The sequence below is a fragment of the Bos indicus genome, chromosome 12 (genome assembly GCF_029378745.1).
Source record: "Bos indicus isolate NIAB-ARS_2022 breed Sahiwal x Tharparkar chromosome 12, NIAB-ARS_B.indTharparkar_mat_pri_1.0, whole genome shotgun sequence".
Taxonomy (NCBI): domain Eukaryota; kingdom Metazoa; phylum Chordata; class Mammalia; order Artiodactyla; family Bovidae; genus Bos; species Bos indicus.
In genome coordinates this window covers 40786719-40797171 of record NC_091771.1, presented here as the reverse complement: position 1 = coordinate 40797171, position 10453 = coordinate 40786719, and the positions used below count along the sequence as shown (strand labels likewise).

At 36.5% G+C, this 10453-nt stretch overlaps 1 pseudogene; it reads right to left on the bottom strand.

Moving 5' to 3' along the window:
* Window positions 1-7314: 7314 nt before the first annotated feature.
* On the bottom strand, window positions 7315-8082 carry LOC109567060 (protein SET-like; annotated as a pseudogene).
* Between the last annotated feature and the right edge of the window lie 2371 nt (window positions 8083-10453).

The following is a 10453-nucleotide window of genomic DNA, read 5'->3' as shown; positions in this document are numbered from 1 at the left end:
TACTCTGACCTTATGTAAAGAGCTGACTAATTAGAAAAGACCCTAATGCTGGGAAAGATTAAAGACAGGAGGAGAAGGAGACGACAGAAGATGAGATGGTTGGATGGCATCACTAACTCAATGGATATGAGTATGAGCAAGTTCCAGTGGTCGGTGATGGACAACGAAGGCTGGTGTGCTGCAGTCCATGGGGTTGGAAAGAGTCAGACATGAATGAGTGACTGAACTGAACTGATATTATTTTCTTATGTTCAGCATGACACTTACTTCAGTGTCTCCTCCTTTAGCTTCATTTTTTTATGTAATCTACCCACCAAGAATGAGGATTACATTTTGAAACTGAATTTCAAATTTACTCTTGGAAATATTTTTAAAGGTCACAACATTCTTCTTACTCTAAACCCAAGATTTCTTCTCCCATAGACTATGATGAAATTCTCTCCCTTAGATTGTCACTCTCAGCTTCCATGACATGGTTTCCATCAGTATTTTATACACTTCCTGGCAAAGTTTATGTAAATGTATTAAAAAACTGGTTAGTGGGTCCTCCCACCTCTAGGTATTATTCATTATCCCTATCTTTCCTCACCTGTTTTCACCTTATTCATTTTTTTTAAGACACATTACTTGCTGTTTTGTGTCCAAGTCATTTATTGCAATGTCTTTTATAATTCAATATCTGGTTTTATATTTATTATGTCCATAAGTAGCATGTTTTTGGTGTAGTGGTAGACTGAACAGGAAGAGATTTAGTTTACTCCATTTGGAGTCCATCTGATATTATAAGTTGCATTTTGTAAAATAGACCAGTCAGAAGACTAGCTTTGTGTAGGTTAAGAAGTCTCTTGGGAGTTACTTCATTTAGCTAGAAAATGAGAGTTGCAGAGTTAAGTATCTACCAGTAAACATCACTTGGCCACCCTTGGCCCAAGCTCCAACTATATAATTTCCACAAATCAAGCTTAAACCTGAAGTACAAGGTCAAATTACTGTAACCATATGCGTATCCAATAGGAGAAGGCAATGGCAACTCACTCCAGAACTCTTGCTTGGAAAATTCCATGGGCGGAGGAGTCTGGTAGGCTGCAGTCCATGAGGTCGCTAAGAGTCGGACACGACTGAGTGACTTCACTTTCACTTTTCACTGTCATGCATTGGAGAAAGAAATGGCAACCCACTCCAGTGTTCTTGCCTGGAGAATCCCAGGGACGGGGGATCCTGGTGGGCTGCTGTCTATGGGGTCGAACAGAGGCGGACAGGACTGAAGCAACTTAGCAGCAGCAGCAGCATGCATATCCCATGATGTGGCAAGTCACACCTAAATATATTTTCAGCAGAAACATATTTATATGTCAATTTAAAAAGAAAGTACTAAATGTTTATAAGAGCAGTATTCATAACAGCCCCAAGCTTAAAACTACATAAATCTCCATTGAAAACAGAAATGATGAATAAATTATAGAGTGAAATACTATACAACAATGAGAATAAATCATTCATTTGCTATACTTAGTCAGTCAGTCAGTTCAGTTGCTCAGTCGTGTCAGACTCTTTGCAACCCCATGAATCACAGCATGCCAGGCCTCCCTGTCTATCACCAACTCCCGGAGTTCACTCAGACTCAGGTCCATCGAGTCAGTGATGCCATCGAGCCATCTCATCCTGTCGGCCCCTTCTCCTCCTGCCCCCAATCCCTCCCAGCATCAGAGTCTTTTCCAATGAGTCAACTCTTCGCATGAGGTGGCCAAAGTACTGGAGTTTCAGCTTTAGTATCATTCCTTCCAAAGAAATCCCAGGGCTGATCTCCTTCAGAATGGACTGGTTGGATCTCCTTGCAGTCCAAGGGACTCTCAAGAGTCTTCTCCAACACCACAGTTCAAAAGCATCAATTCTTCAGTGCTCAGCTTTCTTCACAGTCCAACTCTCACATCCTTACATGACCACTGGAAAAACCATAGCCTTGACTAGACGAACCTTTGTTGGCAAAGTAATGTCTCTGCTTTTCAATATGCTATACTTAATAATATGTATCAATTTCAAATGAAGTGCTAAGCTAAAGAAACCTCATATATATATATTCTTGTCTGATTTCCTTTATATCAAGTGAAAAAATAAATATGAACCAACTTGTTAGAATCCTGGATAACAGTACCTTTGGGGAATTGCATAGTGACTTCAAGATATAATGAGAAGCATTCTTGGTGTGTTTCAGAAATGTTGACAATTTTCTGTTTCTTGATCTGAATTCTGGTTATGCAGGTGTACTGTTACTGAAAATTTATCACATTGTAGAATGATATATGCATATTTCTATATGAATATTTTCTTTCAATAAAATGTTTTTAAAATATTAGCTAATATCAAAGATCTAAAGATTATATCCACTTGAAATATCTTCATAGGTTTGTTTTGTTTACATGTAATTAAGCTATACAACACCTTAAGCTTGTTTATTTTCAACACATGACGAATTTTTAACTATTATCTGTATCATATCACAGACTTCATATAATTCTTATGTGCTCCAAGGAAAATATAATGGGTATTTTTCAAGAAGATTGAAATATTCCCAAAGGACTACTTTTTTCTCTCCCTAAAAGTCTCTTACTCATCTTTGAAGAACTAGCTCAGTTGTCACCTCCTCTGTGAAAGCTTATCATTTGCACCACAGGGCAGAAGCTGTTCCCTACTTTGTGAGCCACATACAGAGTTATTAACTTTGACAGCTTTTAAGGCATTGTGTTGGGATGATCTCGTCACAGTTTCAACTTCTCTACTAGATTGTGAGTTTCTCAAGGGCAAGAGCATCCCTTTATGCATTCCAGTCTCACTGGCACTTAAAAAATACATATAAAATATCTAGAACTAATTTCAACCAAAAAATGTTGGAAACTACATGGAAAACAGGACAAAAGTACTCCGAATTAAGTTATATCAGCCAGGAACTAAGTACTTGAACTATGTGTTGCATGATTCTTTTAGAATTACTTATATTGATTTTTCCATTGCCATCATAACTAGGAAGCAGTTTTAAGAAACCTGTTGCTGTGCTGCAGCAATCAAAACAACAACAACAAAATTCTGGCCTCAGCCACAGCAATACTTACGTCTTCTCTGAAAACTAATATACTTCAATCTTCTGTATATTTTAAATCATGTTCCTTATAGCTTCCTCTATGCATTTTCAGAAAAAAAAAGTATAAATTGTAATCCATCTCCAGAAAATGTCTTTACTATATTTGTTGTATCCAAAGCATAGCCCTGTGACTGAGTCAGGAAGTAAAAACACATCTGAAGTTAGCTTAACTTCACTTCAAGGGGTAAACAGCTTTGTAATTGCCAAGTGGGATTAAGTGATGGTATCTGAAAGGAAAAGATAAGGGGATCATCTTCCTATAGAAAATGCAGAGACAAAAGGAAATATTTAGAGAAATAAACTAATAATAATATTCATAGACAAACTCTATTGATTGTTCATTCTCCCAACATTTTGCATTATTTATTTCATTTAGTTTCCTTTGCAAGATTTAAGATGTCTTAATTATAGTCATGACGTTTATTATTCTCATGTAACAAATCAGAAAAAGTCTGGTGTGCTGCATACTTAGTTGCTTCAGTCCTGTCCGACTCTTTGCTACCACATGGACTGACTTCAGCCCACCAGGATTCTTTGTCCATGGGATTTTCTAGGCAGGAATGCAGAGTGGGTTGCCATGCCCTCCTCCAGAGAATCTTCCCAACCCAAGGATCGAACTCTCAGTCTCTGGTATCTCCTGCATTGCAGGTGGATTCTTTACTGCTGAGTCACCAGAAAAAAAATCTTAGGTACTTTAAATATTTTGCTACAAATTATGAACATTGAATAGTAGGGGTGGGTTTAAAATTCACCCAAATAACATAGGACCTGAATCTTTAATGATTCTACTTATGCTGCCTTGTTTAAAAATGTTCATAAAGACATGTGAAGCATCATACAAATGATTCTTTGGAATGGAACAAAAGCTCTTATAGCACCTACTTTTAACATAATTTATTTCATTCTTGTTGGAAGTATTTATGTAAGATATCTTTAGTAATTTCCAGAAGTAGAAGGGGATCGTGTTCATGGATAAAAATATGCAATATACACACTAATAACATCTATGTAGACACTTCCAGGGATAAGAGCATACTCTTTGATAATTGAAAACTTAAATAAATGGGTGTTATAATAAACATGTCAATTATTTTAAACTCATTTTTAAGTTCAATGTAATTGCAAATAATTTTTTATAAAAGTATGCCCCTAAAAGTAGATTAGAATTTATTTATAATTACAGAATATTAAAATGAGAAACTATAGAAAAAAACATTTCAAATAGCAAACTACCAATGAATTTTCAAATGTTAATCTTAGAGTTTAAGTGCAACTTGTAAACATTTTTTCTAAAAACAAATTTAGTAATATATAACAAGCTTCATACACAAAAGTCTAGTAATTCTCCATTTAAGAGTAAGAACAAGGAAAAGAATAATTTAACAAAATGTTCTTCACAGAAATGTACTTCATTACATTCATTTTATAAAATGAAAAAATAGGATTTCAACATATGAATTCTGAATTTTGGGAGGATGCCAGTATTCAGTGCATAACCAATGAGAAAGTGATGAGAGTGGTTAGAATAAAAAGATTTATTTAATGGAGCCCTGGGCATTGAGAAGAAATGAAAACAAGATGCAGTTAGATTAGGCCAGTATATGAATGGGGCTATGAAGCCACCGAGTGCAAAGTCCCCCTGTAGTTCTCAAGGTCTGAATATTCTACCTCCTACATGGGAGAGTATCCATAAGCTTTAGATTTTTCCAGTACGATCAACAGTGGTCCATGGGAGGAAAGGGAGAGAGACAAGTGATTTGATCAAAAAATGCAGAGGCAAAATGTGCAAAAGCCCCAGATCAGGTATATTTGAACAATCACTGACATGGGTTGCCTTCTTAAACATTATTGAGTTGCATTAATTTTTTTTTTTTTATTTTAGGCAAAAGTACAGTTTGAATGGTTAATATTTATTTAGGCACTGAAACTAGCATATGCACTATTACATTTTTAGTTTTTAAAAAAACTTTATGTATTGGAGCAAGATTCCTGACCTGTATGCAATGACGTATTTACTAGAGAACTGTGCAGAAATTGCATGCTATCCATCTAAACAGGTTTCCATTATACTTTGCCTATTGATAGAATATAAAAAGCTTTGAATTTGATCAGGCTGTCCATTCATTCATCTCTGAAAAAGTTAAGTGACATTTTATTTTAGCTACTATATTTTAGCAGCATTAAAAAGCTTATACATTAGGTAGCTTCTCAAAATGTTATTTATGCTCAGTAGCATTTAGCACATAGAACAGAGTGCATCTTCACATCCAGATTCACATAGAGATGTTTCATTTGAGTACCATATGCTAAAGAACTGGTATTTTGAGACAGAAGTACTAATAACCTGAGTTTCTTAACCATCAATATGGACTTCTTATTCTGAAAACTTGTCTTCTTGGCCACATCATACAGTGCCAGTGAAGTCATGCCAACAATTGCCCTGTTGTGTATTAACCCAGCAGTAGAGCACCAGGTCTGTCTGATGATGATGGCAGGCACTATTATCATATCCAGGTAAATAAAAGCCCATATTTTGAAATGCCAATTTGAGATTCAAGTCAAGGGTACAATGTATTAAGAACTGGGTTTTCAACAATCTGATATCCTGAATGATATAAACAATTATGGAAATTGATGGCAATTATACCCAGGATGAGTTCCTAGCTACTGTTGTTTAATCTCTCAGTCATGTCCAACCCTTTTGTAACCCCAGGGACTGTAGCACAGCCAGGTTCCTCTTCTCTTGGGATTTCCTAGGCAAGAATACTGGAGTGGGTTGCCATTTCCTTCTCCAGCGGATCTCCCTGACCCATGGATTGAATCCAGGTTTCCCGGATTGCAGGCAGACTCTTTACCACTGAGCCACCAGGGAAGTTATTACTTGCTATGGAGACATTTTTTTCAAATGCAGTTACTCAAATAACATAGCCATAAGATCATCCTGCAAAGTGTATCAGAAATGTGAAGTTAGGGTGACAAAGTTTGACAATAATGTTATGCAAGTCAAACTTGGAAATTACATTAAGTATGTCTGTTCTGAGAGAAAAGCAATAAATCCGTTTTGTGTAAACATTTATTTTATTGTAGCGAAGCAACTTGTATACTTTTGAGCATCACCTTTCCTTTCCAGTGAAACAGAAAGAAAAATTTAACAATAAACAGAAAGTTATAATTGAGAATGTCAATTGTAAATAATATCCTACAGGTTCTACTGATTTTCCCATTGAGTGGAAGGGCTCAAATCATAATCAGGAGAGAATTTTATGTTAAAAGTGTCACCTTAAACTGCAAGGATGTCCATAAACATTACAACTAAACATGCCAAAGGAAAAGACATGTTGTCAAAATGCCCAGTTAGCCCAATCAGACATCTCAAACCCACCCTTTGCTGACCTTCTGTAACTCCATTTAAAAAAAATTTTTTTTTTCTTTTTCTAAACAAGAGAAAGTTGACAGATACAAGTTGGTAAATGCTAACTGTCTGTTCACACAGAGACCCAGTATAATGTCTGAGCCCAATATCTAGAAAAAGAACAAAAGCTAAACATTTTGTGCCCTATTACACAGGAGCTTAGTACCCTCCAGCTTTCAGAAGAGCTAAGCAGAGAAGGCAACGGCAACCCACTCCAGTACTCTTGCCTGGAAAATCCCATGGACAGAGGAGCCTGCAAGGCTGCAGTCCATGGGGTCACTAAGAGTTGGACAGGACTGAGCGACTTCACTTTTGCTTTTCACTGTCATGCATTAGAGAAGGAAATGGCAACCCACTCCAGTGTTCTTGCCTGGAGAATCCCAGGGACGGGGGAGCCTGGTGGGCTGCCGTCTATGGGGTCGCACAGAGTCGGACACGACTACAGTGATTTAGCAGCAGCAGCAGCAGCAGCAAGTGAGCAGAAGATTTTGCTTTTTCTCATAGAACATGGTAGTGTTGATTCCATAGAGTTTTTGTAGAGACAGGAAGGATAAAAATTGATTTGGAACAGAAAGGAGTGGATATTCTTTTTCCCACTAAATTCTGCTCAAAGTAATAAGTTGAGAAACATGGTATAAAGAAGAAAAGAGATCTCAAAAACAGGATGACTTTGCACAAGAAGGGAAAAAAATACTGCAACTTGCTCTCAGGGACTAGAGAAAATTTTTTTAAAAAGAAAAGAAAGCTGGAATCCATTAGGGTTCCATTAGTCATCCTCTTCTTTATCTCCATCTTCTTCCTCTTTCCCATCATCTTCATCTTCTTCACCTTCATCTTCATCCCGTCATTCATGAATATCTTCCAATCCTTCCTCCTCCTCATCTTTTTCTTCTCCTTCCCCTTCTTCATCATCCGTGTCAGGAATTATGTAGTACTGTAATGGATTTGGCCAAATATCATCTTTGATGGCCTCTCCTAACTCATCTGCACCTGCATCAGAATGATCAGTAAACCAGGTGAAGAAGCTCTCTGGTTCCTCATGCTGTCTCTTCCTGCTGGCTTTCTTCTGTGTTTCTTCTTTTGTGTTTAGTGAAATCCTTTCTGATTTCCATTTGATTTCAGTGGACTTTGAAGATGAATCACCACTCTCATTCAGATGAAATTCTTTGGAGAGAATTTTACTTTTGAAGTAAGAGTTTTTATTAAAATAAAAATCTATTCTGTAACTTGATTTACCATCTTCAAATTCTGTCAATTCAATTCCTATCAAGTAGTGTAGCACTCCTTCTTCCTCCTCCACAAGCAGTGCAGACACTTGTAGATGGTTGGCAAATAGTGTCACCCCAAAATTTTGGGTTTTGGTGAACAATTCTGACTGCATCTGGTAAAAAAAATGGTTGGAGTTTGTTATATTTCTGTTCTTTCAGAGTCTCTTCACTGGCTAGTTCATTAAATCTGTCATTTGCTTCATCAAAATGTTCAGTTGCTTCTTGCTGTTATTTTCTCCCTTCAGCAAGTTTGGAGAAGCAGACATTTACTGTGATCCAGAGGAAGGAGTCAGTCTCAGTTTATTTGGTTTCTTTACTTAATGTGGAAATGAAGACTCGTGTTTGGGAGATGTGTTGTGGGAAAAGCCAAAAATCAAACCAAGGGAAAACCCATACACAGGAGCTCTAAGACCTCGTATTACTTAATTTCAATTCTCATAACAGTTCTTTGAGGCAGGCACACATTTTTCTCTCTATAGTAATTAGTGAAAGTGATAGCATTACTCACTCACTGTGTCCAACTCTTTGCGACTTCATGGATTATAGCCCACCAGGCTTTTCTGTCCATGGAATTCTCCAGGCAAGAATACTGAAGTGGATTGCCATTCTCTTCTCCAGGGGATCTTCCTGACCTAGGGATCAAACCAAGGTCTCCTGCATTGCAGGTGGATTCTTTACTGTCTGAGCCACAGGGGAAGACCAAAGTGAAAGTGAAAGTTGCTCAATTGTGTCAGACTCATTGCGATCCTATGGATTATACAGTCCATAGAATTCTCCAGGCCAGAATACTGGAGTGGGTAGCCTTCCTCTTATCCAGGGGATGTTCCCAACCCAGTGATCAAACCCAGGTCTCCCACATTGCAGGCAGATACTTTACCAGCTGTGCCACAAGGGTAACCCAAGAATACTGGAGTGTGGTAGCCTATCCTTTCTCCAGTGGATCTTCACGACCCAGAAATCAAACCACGGTCACGTGCATTGCAGGTGGATTCTTTTCCAACTGAGCTATCAGGGAAGCCCAATTTGTAGACAGGCATATAATATTTAGAGAGCCTGAAGAACTCAAACACATCTCACAGTTAGAGGACAAACTCAAGCTGTCAATTTAGGTCTGTCCAGCTCCAGAGTCCACCAAAGGCATGTCTGATTGATCCACAAAGGAAACACAGGTGATAAAGCCTAAACACATTAAGAGAAATAAAGAACTAAAACAGTGAAACTACTTAAAGGCCTTTATCAGATAATTCTGATAATGAATTTATTACTTTAGAAAACAAATCTGATAAGAACCAAACAGATTAAAATGGAATGATAGATTAGAGTGAAGAAAAGTAACTATAAAATAACTACAGGCTTTTTAGGAAAATCTGAATTAATGTGGGAATAACAACAACAACAACAAAAAGACAAATTTATGACAGAATAATTAACAGAATAGATAACTGAATGGATATGAGGAACAGAGGATAAGAGAAAGTTAGTAGTGACTGATATGTGAAAAGTACTACTTTAGCATATTTAATATATCTTGAAAGTCAAATATTCGTGATGTATTTTAGTACCAATATTGTCTGAGTTCTAACATATTTCTTTCTTTACATGTATAGCCTTATTTGACCTCATTGTAGCCCTAAAAAGTTAGTCAAAAAAAAAAAAAAAAAAAAGCCATGTATTTTTAAAACTAGATAAGGCTGGGTGAGCTTTTGATATGAGCAAACATACATAATATAGAGCTCAGCAGTTAATGCAATCCTAATTGTAATCTATACTATGGTTATCAAAATGTATTCTTGATTTCCATATATTTGTATGGAGCTAGTTGGTATTAGTATTTGCTGAAATGTAATTTTAGTTAATTCAGTGTGAATTTTTATTTATAAATAAAGTAGATATCATTTCATCTTAGAAAATTCTAAGAAATAAGTGGATCTTTAAAATATTTTTCTTAACTATTATTATTCTACAGGCAAGTAGCTGTACATTATCAAGAAAGCACACATTGCTTATTATGAGGATTATTTCACATCTTCTGTTCTTTCTCAAAGACAAAACAATTTGGTTCTTTGAATTTCTGTCAGCAACACAAATGTTCAATTCAAATTGAGATAGAAACCAATTATGTTAGGAGAGGATCATTGACAATTGAAGCATTCCAGGACCTTTGGCCCTGACTGGCACAGAATGAGCAAAGAATAGCATTAGGAGACCCATAAGGAGTGTTTATTTCCATAATTCAATGCTAAAGAACTAAATTTGGAGACATTCTTAACTTTCTGAAATAAGTAAAGTCAATACAAACTCAAGTTTGTTTGTTTGGCTTTTTTCTAGATAGCTTAGTAACATCATCAAAGCATCCAAATGTTAACTTTCCCCCAAAACACTAGCAGGCATGAGACAAAAATCCCTGTAATCCTGCTTCTCCCAGTAAGCTAAAATGTATTACATGTTTACAAGCATTGTGTAATCTATCTTTACGTAATTTTGTCATTCAATTCACACATCAGGTGCTATTTTTACCCTGATTTTACAAACATATAAAGTGAGAGGCAAGAGTTATATGATTTGTCTTAGTCACCCATTTATTTTTCTTTTTAGCTCCAAAATTACTCAACAAAATTGAGGAAAGGTTCTCAGTGG